At 39.3% G+C, this 15,298-nt stretch overlaps 1 long non-coding RNA gene across 2 annotated transcripts in view; it reads left to right on the plus strand.

Moving 5' to 3' along the window:
* Positions 1-10,167: 10,167 nt before the first annotated feature.
* Positions 10,168-15,298, plus strand: part of LOC118565711 — a 429,568-nt gene continuing 424,437 nt past the window's right edge. The window contains exons 1-3 of one of the 2 annotated variants that reach the window (XR_004932543.1): positions 10,168-10,426; positions 10,624-10,763; positions 10,904-10,939. This is a non-coding gene — a long non-coding RNA (uncharacterized LOC118565711). The remainder of the gene's footprint in view (positions 10,427-10,623; positions 10,764-10,903; positions 10,940-15,298) is intronic. The other variant, XR_004932542.1, reaches the window with a different exon arrangement.

Below are 15,298 nucleotides of genomic sequence, written 5' to 3' on the forward strand. Positions count from 1 at the left end.
AACCTTATATGGTTTTTTTTTAAGCATTTGTCCGTCAGGTGTCTCGCTAAAGTATCAGGGTACAATATGCTAAATTGCACAGTATTTTGTTCACTGTATTAGTTTTAGTTGCCCTAATTAATGTCTACTATCCAAATCAAAACACACTCCGCAGTCAATCAACAGGTGACTGTGGAGTTCTCTGGAAGCCGTGGTAATGAAATCTTCATGAGTCACAACATCTCCACAAAAGGTCAAGAGCACTTTTGCAATGCTGCTCTCCTGCTTGGAGAGCACAACCTTCAGCAACAAAGATAAAGGTTACATTAACCTCTTCAATTCAACTGATGAGCTGACGAGTGGCAAGCAGGATGTTTATAGAGCCCCTTTAAGAGCCTGAAGTTAGATTTGAAAATAAGTTAATGCTATTACTCTGCACTTCTACAGTGATGATTTACTTCGGCTCTTCATTCTAAGTGTGTGAATTACTGTAGCTACAGAACATCCACTTCAGCACGAGGTTTTAATAAAAATGCTTCACAGACCTTTTCAAGTTGGACAAAAAACACTCCACACTTAGTGACAATTTAGAGTGAGCTAAATTTGAACATAGTATTTGTTTTTTCCATCACAGATGCGCTAGGGTCAACTTTTCAGAACTACAACACATAATTTGTTAATTTATGGTAAACTGGCTCTGTTATCTATCAGTGACATGGCTGATAGATCATAATAGGAAGGCACACAGAATGAGAAGTTATCTGAATAGTTTCTAACATCTTTTAGCAAAGAAACACATCATTTAATAATGGGTAAAGTTTTTATAGTGATTTTGTTGAATTTACTCTGTTTGATAAAAATCGCTTTAGAGGTTTTCTTTACATAATTTATCACAATGAGAAGGCAGGCTTTATTCTTTAAAGGCCATGTATGTAGGCATGTAGGCTTTAGCCCTAGTCATTGATGTGATGCGCACTTTGGCAGGGTTAAAATCTCAAATGCTACCAATTTAAAAGGGCTTGTAGGTTAATTCTGCGCCGCTGTCAGCAAAAATTTAAAAGTTCATCAAGTTACGTAACATCTACGTGAAACTTATTCCTCAATAGCTTGCATCTTGAACATACAGTTAACCAGTCCCTCTGAACTGAAGTACTTCTGCTAAAACCTCATCAACACATTATTCCGTCCATACCTCATATTCCTTTCAGTGGGAAAAGCACACATATATAGCCAGACTATTTATTTTTTACTTGAGGGGTTTTAGGCCTATGCAGAAAGGCAGAGTGTACAGAGCACCTCCTTGGTATATTCCACATTTGAATTGAAACAAATGGCTTGAAATTGGCCTCAATGGTGGTTTGCCATACCCTTGTGGAGTTTGAAATGAAGGCTCTCAGAGTGCTGTTCACCTTGAACAGCTTCAGGCCTTCCAGGAGCCATGTGTGTGACATTGAATCATAGGCTTTGTTGTAATCAACCCATTCATTACACAGGTTTGTTTGTCTGCTTTTGAAGTCTAAGGCAACTCTTCTGTCAACCAGCAGCTGGTGTTTGGTTCCACTGGTGTTTTTACTTATGTCTTTCTGCGCCTCTATCATGTGTAGATCCATGTGCCCGCTTATCTTAGCCGCTATGATGCCTGACAAGAGCAACAGGTTATTGGCTCCAATGTTGTGGAGCAACAGGTTATTGGCTGATACTTGGTAGGGGCTCTCCTTCTGGGGGACATTCATTATCGGTCAGCCATACAGGGTGGGTCACATTCGTCAGTAGTTGGTTTATTTGTGCCGCTAGCCGTTCATGGAGAGAAGTCAACTTCTTCAGCCAGTAGGTGTGGATCATGTCCAGGCCTGGTTTTGGCAATGCTTCTTTTCTCCCAGATACCTTTCCAGTATTGTTCAGTCTCTTGCCTTGGTGAGTTGGCTCGTGCCACTAAGAGTACATTTTAGCTGATTCAGTGGAGAACAGCCTGTTTATTAGTCTAGCTTCTATTTCCTTTGTACCTCTTCAGTCAGGCAGCCAAGGCTTGGAGTCTTTGTTTGGCAGTTTCCGGGCCTTAGGTATGGGCATATGTTTATATTTCTGGGCGACTCTCTTTCTATATGCAGTTCTGACAAATGGCTTTCTTCTTTCCGTGTTGTCTTGATTTTGTGTTTTGGCCGCTTTTAACATTACCTTTGCCAAGCATCTCAAGGATCTGTTCTGTATGTCAGCTCATTGGTAGGGATTGCACTTGGTGCTGTATTCACATGATCCAGGAGATCTTCTGCAGACCCTTCACTTAGCTCCACAAGCTGATGTCGGGCTAGACAGGCTCTCAATATAGCATTCATCTGTTGTATCTCCTGGATCTCTAGTTGTGAAAGCAGCTACCGTTTGTGGATGTTGGAGCACAGCACAAAGGGAACTAAAAGTCAAATTTTCCTGAAATGAGTGTATTGTTTCCTTGATTTGAGCAGGTAAATAATACTATTTGCCAATGGAATAAGATTTTTGCATTTAAAATAAGAAAAATTATCTTCATCATATTTCAAGTGCAGGATATCTAATTCTTATTTTAGGGGTAAAAAAAATACTAATTCCAATGCAGGTGAAGTGTCTTGTCCAAGGACACAAGGACTGAGACAGTCAGAGTGGGGGATTCAACCAGCAAACCGCCAGTTCCAGATCTCCCTAACTCTTGCCCACTGTCACCCCAATAGTGCCCTATCGTCTTCTTTAATCATTGCCTTCGTGTTCCAGTAGCACATTTGTCGTCAACGTGCCCCTGATTCCTCACAATTTGACGCAGACCTTGTTTGACCAGGCAACGCCTGAGCCAGTGTGTATATATATATATATATATATATATATATATACATATATATATATATATATATATATATATATATATATATATATATATATATATATATATATATATATATATATATATAGCCAGTCAACAGTCTGGGAATATATTTTCCTACATTGCAAGACATCAAAACTATGGCTCAAAAGTATTAAGAACTATGTATCAAACACAAATTTGTGAAAAAACTCCAAGCATCTAGCATATTAACTCCCCCCTTCCCCCATTTTGATCAATGCTTTGTCACTCTTGGCCTTCTCTCAATGATCTTCCTGGGTTTCGGCAACTCACATGCTTTTTCAACTATCTTGAAGTAGCTCCCAGAGGTTGTAATACAAATATAGAGAAACCACTGAATAAGAAGGTGAGTCCAAACTTTTGATTGGTAGTGCATCTTGTATTTTTCTCCCACTTTTGGGAAATTGCCTTTAAAAAGCATAGGGATGTGACCAAATACATCTGCAGCTAAATAAAAAAGGAACGTTGTGAGTTTAAACATGCACCCCATTTAGTGTGAGGTTTGCTGCCTTTGCTTTCATGAAATTTCTCCCTGTGCTCTCTTTCCCACTCATGTCCAAAGGCATGAGTGTATAGGGTTAATTGGCAATTTATACATTTCCAGTTGATGTGATCATTTATGGTTGGCTGTCTCTGTTCACTGCGCCTTTCACACAACTCTGGTGGGCTTTACAATCTTTCAGGTCTCCAGCTGGAGTGATGGAGAAATACATTTATTGATGCACATAATTTAACTCAAATTTGTATACTTCTAAAAAGGATCAGTTTTTTTCACCATGTAAATTACAAAATGCTTTAATATTATTTGTTTTTATTCAGGTGCATTCAGCAACTCCAAATCCATATCTGTAGATATTGGTGGTACATTGAAATTGATAACATATAACCGAGGCATACAGTGAACATAAAAACAGATGACTAGCAATTAAGTAATCTGTAGCATGTTTAACAGATAAATTACCAAGCTAATGGGTGAGTAATGTAGAACAAATCACTAACCTATGCAGAACAGACAACTAGGGTAAACAATAAACCTGTCAGATAAACAACAGTCACCAGAAAAGATTCCCACCCCTTCACCATTTCCAAATTTTGTTGCATCAAAAACGTTTTGTAAAAATGATTGTAGTGTTTTATATTTATAATTGATTGTGTCTTTGTATTTGGATTATTTTATGTCATTGTAATTTGATATTTTATCTATTGTTATATTTTCTGTCCTTGTACACACTTCTGGATTCCCTGCTATGGGACCACTAGTTTTTAACTTATATTTTCCATCCATCCATCGTCTACACCTGCTTATGTGTGTGTGTGTGTGTGTGTGTGTGTGTGTGTGTGTGTGTGTGTGGGGGGGGGGGGGATCGGCATAGGGGGCTGGTGCTTATTCACCAGCAGTCATTGGGGTGAGGTGGGGTACACCCTGGGTGGATCCCCAGTCCATCTTGGGGCAACACAAACACACAAAGGACCAACAACCATTTTCAGAGCAGGAATATTATAATTCTCCAAGTTATTGAAAGCCCATTCCAGAACATTCTGGAACTTCGAGCAAGATGACTTTCATTCAAATAGCACAAAGACCAGATTTTATCAGATTGGCTATGGGTAGTAGTCTGTGAATGTCCTTGATGGGAAAGCCGCACGAGCTTTGATTAAACTTCAAGGACCTGAAAAAATGTCTATAAACACTACCCACCCAACTTGACTGAGCTTGAGTGACCTGTAGAGAAGAAATGAGGGAAACTAGCCAAAAAAACATACTCAAGACCTGAGACTTTCATTGCTGCCAAAGGTCATTGGCAAAATATTAATGGGTTTAATACTAAAGAAACATTGTAATTACAAATGTTCAGCAAAATAAATAAATAAAATGAAATAAAAATAGAAAATCTTTGTAAAAAAGCTAAAATAAATTAATTAATTAGATAGGTCATCTGGATGGGTTGCTGAACCGTTTCCTCTCTTTTCCCAGAGACTGCAGAGTTGTAGGTAAACTTAGCCTGTTTAAGTGTGACAATCAACAGTGGTGGCTCACATGCAAGAAAGGACCATCCGGTTACTTACCAGTCGTTAGTACTTTGATGGCCACTTATTGTCCCCAGGGGGCTGAGTAATGCTCGCAATAACAGGCAGTTTCTCTTCACACAAAAAAAACGGCTTCCTTTACTCCCCTTTGAAACAAACATTCCTCCCTATCCAGGACGAGAACAACTTCTTTCCTAAAAGAGCGACCGCTGGCCTTTAGATGAACATAAACTGCAGAATCTTGACCTGATGATTTTGCTCTTTTGTACCGGGCCATCCTTTTTCTGCTTTGTTTCACTACAGTATAACTTTTCACAGTCCTACCAGGACTTTACAGCACACACAACATTGCTCTGTTTGTGCCATGGGGACCGGATCTTTGGGGTGGATCAGTCTTTGCCCTAATGTCTTTTAGGGTTTGAAAGCCACTGGGATGTCATGTTTGGAAAATAAACATCTCAGTTTCTCTGAGACTCCCACAACAAAGAGGATGACTGTTGGTTTGGGTCTGAGTTTGAGGTCCTCCTTTTTACCTGATGGTTGACTGGAGTCCCAAGTGGGTTTATGGAGAACAGCGTCTTACAAAAGCTTGTTTAGCCTTGTCATTTGGGGCAACGTGTGTAGATCTTTGAGGGGAAAAAAATAACTGTATTTCAAATGTGGAAAAAGTGAGGAGGGTGAATACTTTCTGCTGGTTATGTAAATGACAGATAAATAATTCACTGTTCTGCATAAAAATGGAATGAAATATTATTTCACCTGTACATAAAATGACTGACGGGATGATTTATTCCTGACAGATAGTCTTAATTAATCTCCTCCAAAACATGTCAGTGAAAATTAGAGCACAGCATAGGGGAATGTTTCTGAAAACAGAATTATTCCAACTACCAACAGCATTATATATAATAAGTATATTACAAACAGCTAACGGATACATAAACATGTATAGTAAAAAACGAAAATGCTTAACAAATACCAGATGAATACTAACAGTTAATAGGTAATTGCATATTAAAATATTGCACACCTTGAGAAGAAGCTTTCTTATCATCTGTATTATTCTGTAGTCAACAGCAGTACAAAGACCAAGATAGATGAATTCTTGCTTTTAAATGTCAAACATTACATTTATGTATTTCCAATTTTATTTTGCCTTGAACCTTTACGTACGGTGTAAAGATTTATAGCATCTTTTATCTTCACAAACATATTGCACCTTAGATTGATACATCACAGCCGACTGTTTCAACACGTGAGTAATAATCCTGAAGGAATTCTCACCCAGGCTCTCTGTGCATCAAACATGCTTCTACTGCTGCAAAATTTATATTGCCATTCACAGTGAACATTACCTTTAGTCATCTTGCATTAACATGAGTTGTATTACATTCTGCTGCTGACCCAGTTTTCGTTCCATGCAGAGTATTTGAGATTCTTAAGGTGCTCAAAGTAGGCAGGAAATCTACAGATGTAAGCGTGGAATGTGTGCAAAATGACATTAGAGTTGGCAGTTGATGTAGTCAAACATGGGCTCTCATGAAAGTGCGACAATGACTCAGTAAACCAACACCAGGATGCCTGAGACAAGCAAATTAAATGTTATTCATTATATATGTGCCTTTCGCTCCATGACTTACCAAAGAGTCAACTCTAAGATCCCTTTTCTATTTTTCTACTTTTTCTGTTTTTCTACTTCTGTATTAGTAGCCTTGTGGAGTTGTACTTTAAAGTAATTTGCTAATAGTGGTGTTGTGCAACAATATCAATTGGTTTGGCTATGAATAACTATTGATAAGTGCCAAGGGCCATTATTATGTTAGTAATTCTCAAAATGACTAAGACGGGGCACCACCTGACTATCAGGGAACAGCCAAAATGTTATTGTAATGATTGATGTGGAGATGAACCCAGAGTCAGCCAGACGCAGTGGTAATTCCTTTGGTGGTGTTTATTGAAGGGAAAAAAACAGGCAAAACAGACCGAGTTCAGGCAAGGAACGACGAAACGATGGTGAAGTCCCGACAACAAACAGAAAACTAAGAGGGGTTTAAATAAGTGGGCAGACACAGTAACAGGGAGGGACTAATTAACCAAACCCAGGTGGAAATAATTAAGGGAGCAAAAGGACGAGACTAAGAATAAAAATAAGCCTAAACAGAACAGGAAAGAACTAAACTAACCAAATAACAAGCATAAACCAGAACAGAACATTACAGTTATCTGTCTCTGTCAATTATTGTTTTATGAATACTTGCCTGGTGACTTGTGGTATTATAGAACAAAGGATGGAGTGAATCTGTGCACTGGCGTTTTTAAACTGCAAGCCCATGCTGTGCAATTACATGCTTTTTAATTTATTTAATGTTTATCAAACAACTTTTTGCTAGGTATTGTCTGGTAAATACCAGCCCAATTGGCTTTGATTTTAGGGCAATAGTTGAAAGAGTGATTCGAGCACTAGCATTCTTCTAACAGCAAACTCTGAAAACATCTGGAATCAATGAAGGACAACTTCTCTTGAAGTCTTATAATTTATTAACATAAATAAATCCTCATCCAGGGAACATATTATAAAGGCAAGGCAAGGCAAATTTATTTGTATAGCACATTTCAGTACAGAGACAATGCAAAGTGCTTTACATGATTAAAATATAGGAAAAATAAAAGCAAGTAGGAATACAATGTAGAAACAAAATAGAACATGGGGAGATAGAAACTAAAAGCAAACATTAAAAACAGTCGGACTATATATATATATATATATATATATATATATATATATATATATATATATATATATATATATATATATATCTTTATATATAGTAATCCATTGATACTAAAAATACACAGGAAACACAAAAGCTTTAAGAGGCTCCTCAAAAGGAACTGTATACAACAGGTGATGGACATAAAATGAAGCTGAATATATTGTAGCAAAGTTGCTTTATTTCATTACTTTAAAGAGTCCAGTTCCATTTTTCATTGAGCATGGTGGATTAGGAAATTCTGGCAATCTTTACCTTAACCTTACAGCTTGCTTAAAAACGGGAACAAACACAGGGACAGAGTTAACAATGCTAACCATGCTAAAGGCGTTGATTGCAACGAATGAATTCTAAACCGGCATGCAGAATGTAGCTTAAAATATGATCTCACTAATCTTTTATAAAGAATGGCAAAACCGTGGTTATCTGCAGATGTGTAAAACCAACTGCTCTGTCTCTCACACAGATGCTTCTGGTCATCATGTATAAATAAATAAGACAGGATGTCTGCTTAATGCCCCTTCATAATTACCGTAAATTAGGACTTCAACTTCTCAAATATTAAGTTTAACTTCAATTCAATTCAATTTTATTTATATAGCGCCAAATCATGAAACATGTCATCTCAAGGCACTTTACAAAGTCAAGTTCAATCATATTATACAGATTGGGTCAGATTATACAGATTGGTCAAAATGTCCTATATAAGGAAACCAGTTGATTGCATCAAAGTACCGACAAGCAGCATTCACTCCTGAGGAAGCGTAGAGCCACAGGAAGAGTCATCTGCATTGTCCATGGCTTTGCTGCAATCCCTCATACTGAGCAAGCATGAAGCGACAGTGGGAAGAAAAACTCCCCATTAACGGGAAGGAAAACCTCCAGCAGAACCAGGCTCAGTGTGAACGGTCATCTGCCTCGACCGACTAGGGGTTACAGAAGACAGAGCAGAGACACAACAAGACAGACAAAAAAGCACAGAAGCACACATTGATCCAGTAATCTGTTCTACAATTGGTCTCACAATTGGTGACCATTTTGATGTATTTATGTTTTCATGATGTAAAGCACTTTGAAGTTAACCTCACCCTAGCCAAATGAATTTCGCTCCACTCATCCATCTGGAACAGATCTGGAATGGCGTTTCAGAAGGCTGGGCCTTATCAAAAATCCCTGCATATGATTGGATAAGCCACTTATCTGTCATCTTTATCGACATGCTATTTCAACCACTCACACCGAAGCCAACCCGCGACGCAGGAAAAAACAAAACTTGCCAAATCCGGTCGGGAGAAGGGCAAAAACATCGTTTCCACCAACAAAAGCCTTCAGAGCCGTTCTCTGATCTTTTAATGAAACAATATTAGGTAGATTGGACAACACGGAAGAAAAAGCAGCATCAGTGTTAACGCTTGCTTCCTTGATGCAAGCCACCAATGCTATCTGAATCAAAACAGTGTCACGGTCGCTTCTCCACTACGTCACATCTATGAAACTCCAGCCCTGCGTCCTGATTGGCTGGACAATAAAATTGGTTGGAGAAATCACTCTCTATGGAAGAGGTCCCAGATGGATGTGAGTGAAGCTAGGCGGAGCTAAGAGGAACAAAATTCATCTGGCTCGTCAGGTTACTTTGAACTGCCTTGCGGCTGAAATTTGCTACACAAATAAACTTGACTTGACTTAAACAATTTGGATTTCACACACACACACACACACACACACACATATATATATATATATATATATATATATATATATTTTCAGATTTCATTTTCAGGGAAAAGACAAAGTTAGGGCTCTGATGTCCTGTAAAGGAGAAATGCATTCATTCTTTTTGCTAGGTTCTATTTATAGATGCCTTTCTATAGTCCTTTGTAGGCCTCTGAGACTGTGAGATGAAAAAGGAGCTATAAATAAAATGTATTATTTTATTGATATCTTCCATAATGTGTAACAGTTTACTGTATTGATTTCCAATGATGGGGAGCGACAGCTCATTACTACTGGCCTGTTTTCGAAAAAAAAGACTAAACAACCTGTTTTTGTGGCTGCAAACAGGAGAGTAGAACGTGATATATATATATATATATATATATATATATATATATATATATATATATATATATATATATATATATATATATATATATAAAGAAAATTAGATTTGGCTGAAATTGTATCGGCTTTAATAGTGATTGGAAATGTATCTCTGCATTTCTATGGGAGATTGCTTAAAGAAACGGGACAACCAAATACTGAAAGAAATAGTTGGATTTAGGTGGTGGTTGTATTCAGTGTGCCAGGTATACGATGGCACACTATAAGATGATGTTAAGAATGGGGCTAGTACAGTGCTCCTTATTGCATAATGTCTTTAAATGACACCATAACGCTGTGAAATAGTTGCCTGCCTGAGAGGAGGCTAGATTGGGCAAACAGCCCGGTGCCAGGTGCTCTCCTCCAGCCGGCCATCCAGCGGCTCGTCTGGGCAGTGCAGCTCAGAGCGCAGCAGCATCCCGCGGCTCAGCTTCACTCCGCTCCGCTCGCCTCTTCCTCTCCCTCTTCTTCCTCCAGCAGCCTCCGCGTCTGTGTGAGCGTGTGCAGCTCGGGATGTGACAGCATGCTGGCTGCTGCGTTTCCATTGGGAAAAAGAACCAAACTAAAAAAAAAAAATAAGCTCAGCCCTCTCTGTGTTTTTTTTTTTGTCTTCTTCTTCTTTCCCGTCCGTCTTTCTGCTGCTCTTATTGTCTTTTGCCGACAGTGATAAAGAGAGCAGGTACACCTATTTGTCTAATCCGCCAATTTCTCACGAGTCGCGTTTTTCTCCCCCTTCCTTCCATCACAGATGTTATGTCAACACTTTTTTGGGGGGGCGGTGGTGGTGTGGGGTGGGGACAAAGGAGGGGATGGGTTGGACTCTCGGTTCTAACGGAATTTCTTGTGGGCTCTTTTGGTGTCTTATCTCTCTTTCAGTTAAATCGGGGGGGCCCTTGGTGATCCTTTCTTTCTTTTTTTTGGAATAAGAACATAAGCATCGCTGTTTTCTGACTTTGAGACAGAAGAGAGAAGAGACTCCTCTGGAATTTCCCAAGGAATTTATCCGGACGGCTCCGGTGAGTAGGCTACACATTATTTTTCATACCTAGAAGCTTTGTGTAAAATAAAAAAAAAATAAATAAAAAAACGCACGCAAAATGAGTTTGATCGTTTAAAAAAAACACGCATTTTTTTGTGCGTTCTGTTCTGATTACAGTCGCCGGAGCTTTATGTTCTCCTGCCTGGGTGCATAGTAAGTAACAGCTACTTTTTTTTTCCTCCAAAATGATGCTGCGATGATGAGAGGGAGCTGCTGTGCGTTTGTTTGGAGCAGCGTGTGGATGTTAGCGCTTTGAACGCAGCGCACAGGATACACTCCGGATGATGTGGAGATATTTTGTCAGAACTTTGCACCTTCACAAATTGATTACAATTAATTTGTTGTCGCAGGCTTATTTGGCCCCGTTGATAAGTTTTTTCCCCCCCTCACCCCCCTTCTTCCCCTCTCTCTGTATCTCTCTCCCTCAAACACTCAGAGAAGGCTTAAAATGGCTGGGGGGTTGCTTTTGTTGGGAAAGTTTGTTTAAATTTCTCGGCTGCTGTTGCTGTTTGAGGGGGTCTGTCTGTGAAAATAAGTCCCAACTCAGGTGATGCAGACTGTGGGTGGGCTGTGACTCACCCGGTTTACTTATTTTTTTCCCGCTCTTATCTGACGGGCTTTGATGCCAGATTTTGACTGCTGATTGACAGCGGATCATGCGCAGTTGAGCGTTCCCACAAGCCCACCCTTTTCTTCCCCTCCCTTCCCTTTTTTGCGGTTTGCCTATAATTAGATGCTAAGATGCAAATTTATTCAACTCTTGCTTTTCTGCTTTAAAAGCTATGGTTTTTAAGGTTTTCTTCTTTTTTTTTTTTAATTAGTAATAGTTCTGTTCTGTACCTGTATTTGAAAACTAATGAAGAGGTTGGAAGGCTAAAAACTAGTCCTGGGGTGTCTATCTCCTGTTTTCAAGAGCTGGTTTCCAGCATCTTTTTAGATCTTCTCCTGATTCAACATAAAAAACATAAAAATAATTAATAGTTAATTAATGGTTGTTGACCCTCTGAGGGATACATTGGATGTTGCATGCAAGACTCCAGCTCTTGAGGACTGGAGCTGGACACCTCGGAGCTAGTCAGAAGTCTGCCCCCTGTTTTAGCTGGTTTTAGCTATTTAAAACTGCAATGCAATGCAAAAAAATATATATATATATATATATATTTGCAGTCATGGGAGTTGGTGCTATTTATGGTGGAAGCTTTGTGGTTGAAAATGCATCTTAATGTAAATAGCTTATTAAGGGCACACTGGAATGTATTTGGTCTAAAAGTGAAAGTTCTTGTAGAGTGAATCAGGTGTTTAGATGTATTTTTGCAGTCCAAATTTGGATTTTGGATCAAATCGGCAAGCATGAGAGAACCACGACTCAGTGATACAGCAGGGCTTTAAACTGAAGATCTCTCTTATCACCAGCAGCCTGTCTTTATCCATCATATACCAGTCACAGTTTAGTCATTGTCCTATTTCTTTTACTTACAAACTCAAATTAAACTCCGTATTTCATCTGTTCTGATACTGTGCCGGTGCGCCGTCATTTATTTCTTGTAATATGGTGAGTCAATTTAGAAGGCACAGGTGCTGCCACTGTCTGAAACTATAGTTCTAGCTGGAAATTATGATTCGTGCTGAACTACGGCCATTTTTCTCTGGTGATATCCAGAAAGCACCTTGATGTTAGTGCACACCCTGTACAACACACATATTTACCACTTTACATAAGTGTTGTTTCCATCAGACGGTAAAGCAGAAATAAGTAAGTATTTCGCCATGGCTAACCCTTTCAATTTATTATTCATTAGCTCTAAAATACTGAAAAGACTGTCTGTCTCTGTGCGTTGATGTTAATGTTGCAAAATATCAACTGTTCACCCAGTAATGTAAGGATTAAATTAGTTCATTCAGACAGAATAACATTTAGCTGTCTTTGAGTTTTGGGTCAAGGTTATTGGACCATTTTTGAGAACTTTCTTGTGGTCCTAACAGTTGTTCCATTTTGTGTGGGATATGTGGCTATCCCACCTAAATGTCCATATTTCGAGCTAATTAGGACAAAGCAGTCTTGCTTCATCTGAACATGGTAAAACACAGACTTTGACTCATGTCTAAATGAGGACCTTGTGATGTTAGAATCAGGCCTGTTGGACAGTGAGCCGCTGTAGAAAGTCGTCATTTGACGACGTGACTTGCATGGAAGTGATGAAAGGCTACCTGATAGACTGACGATCAGCTGATGAAGGGAGCTACAGCACGATGAAGGCAGGGCTTCTTGTGAAAGTTTGATCTGCTAATATCAACCCATACAGCATTGTATTCCACAAATAGGAAAATGTCCAATTTGAATTTTAAATGGCAAAACTAAGCTTAAACATGGCGACCTCCTGACTACTTTCGGTTATCTATAAACTCCCTGTGGTATAACATATGTCTACTACTGGGGGGGGGGGGAAACTATACTCTATGGAGACTGAGGTTGTGAATTGACCCCAAACTTCTCCCATCTTAATGCAGCCAATAGGGAGTATGCAACCCATTATTACCGACTGGTGCAAACGCCACACATACCGAGGATCATGGGATAGGCATCCCCGATATGCCTAACTTTGCTAATGTGCATCCTGAACACCTAGATTTCTATCTGCCACATCTGCCGTATTAATTGAACAATTTCTGGTTAATTTAGCATCTGCTTGACAGCAAGAACACACATTTTTTTTTGCATAATTTTAGATGCATTCAGACAACAAGGGGTTAAAGAGTCTCTGTCAGCCTATATTGCCGAGGAGTGATTCATATGTAGCCAATTACCCGTGATTTGCAGTCATACTTTGCTTCTGAGAAAGGCAAAAGGAGAAAAAAAAAAAAAAAAACCTCCTAAAAGGCGAGATAATGAAGTGAAAAGTTTGTGTGCCTCGGTGTTTTTGTGGCAAGCCGAGCTGAAGAGCAGCGATTGCAAATGAGGTCCAAGGGCAGCGATCGCGCAGCCAGACAGATGTGTCTTCCCTGGCCAGTGTAGAGTGACAGAGGGCTAAGTGACCATGACCATCGAGGAGAGGTAATAGCATTACAGTCTGCCAGTCAGGAGGCGTGCGGGAGATGGGCTACTGTTGCATTTCTAAAGGAATTAAATGACAGGAAACCGATACGAGGACAGATGCTCGGGTCGGTTTTAGATTTGAAAATTGTTGCTTTGGTATGTGTGGTCAGCACTACAGATGTCTGTCTCTGTCTGTCATTAATATTAAATCATTTGATCGTGCATAATGAATAAACAATGATTTTTCCCTTTCCTGTGTAATCTTGCCAAATCAAACCACAGCAGATGGATCCACCAACAGTTTTCTCATCTCGCCCAATGAATTGTGGCTGAGGGGAAAATAAAATACTGGAGGATTGCAATCTTTCAGGTCAGATATCCTTGTGGCACAAAGTCATGTGCTGTGGTTCAGTGAACCAACTTCAAAGCTCTCCAGCTCTGTTAATTGCACATCTTCCTGTTGTATTGTTCAGTGAACATTCAACATTTTTTTTCTCCTTGTTTTTAAGTAGCATTCCTGGAAGAATCAGTCAGCATATAAGCATTTGTTACTGGTGCACTTTGAGCAAAAGCTGTAAGACGATCTGGTTTCGCAAACTCATCTACTGTGACCCCTCAAGGACCAGAGCCAGCAGAGCCAGGGAGATGCATCTCTGCAGTTCACATTCTATCATTAATTATGCTTTAAGGTATGGGTTCTCTGGGGTTTGCAGGATGTGTAGTTAGCTGTAATTATACTTTACAAACTTAATCCAGGTGATATAATCAGGGCAGCAGCCACTGAAATGGCATAATAAATTCATTAGAAATGCACCAATCAGGTTTTTTTTTTCCGCTTGTACCAACTTTTCTTTAAGATCTGATCGACTGATTGAGTCTGGCCAATTCCGATTCGAGGATTTCCATGGAGGTCAAGGAAAAATAAATTGCTGCTGGTCCTTTGATAGATATGTAAAATAAAAGATAAAATACAAGAATATCCTCAATCCACCATGAAGGATGAGTGTATTTAATGAATAGGAAGGGGACAAAACAAATCTTTCTCTCTGAATGACCTACTCATCACATATCGGAGCCCATCAAAGAAAACTTTTCACCAATTCCCATCCCTGCTGAATCTCCGAAACATGATATATTTTACTCTTCATTGCCTATTTTTCCAGACTGTTTTTCTGTGCCGGGTCATTTTTGTTTACACAGTTTACAAACCTACTATATTTAATTCATGCGTTCTCGGGGAAATGATACGAAATGTACATAAACGGCTCAGTCGAGAGCAAAGAATAAAAGGTGAAAGCACTTCATCTTCAGAAAAAAAGTATTGGCTGTATCAACCCTTTGTTTTGCGATGAAAGGAACACCTTGATTGCGGTCCAGGGCTCGCCGAGCCAAGTCGCCCACTCCCTTGGGCCGCTTTATAATGAGGATACGCTGTCAGATAATTAGATACACCTGGCGCAGGCGCTTTCAGGAAATTT

The sequence above is a fragment of the Fundulus heteroclitus genome, chromosome 14 (assembly GCF_011125445.2).
Source record: "Fundulus heteroclitus isolate FHET01 chromosome 14, MU-UCD_Fhet_4.1, whole genome shotgun sequence".
NCBI lineage: Eukaryota > Metazoa > Chordata > Actinopteri > Cyprinodontiformes > Fundulidae > Fundulus > Fundulus heteroclitus.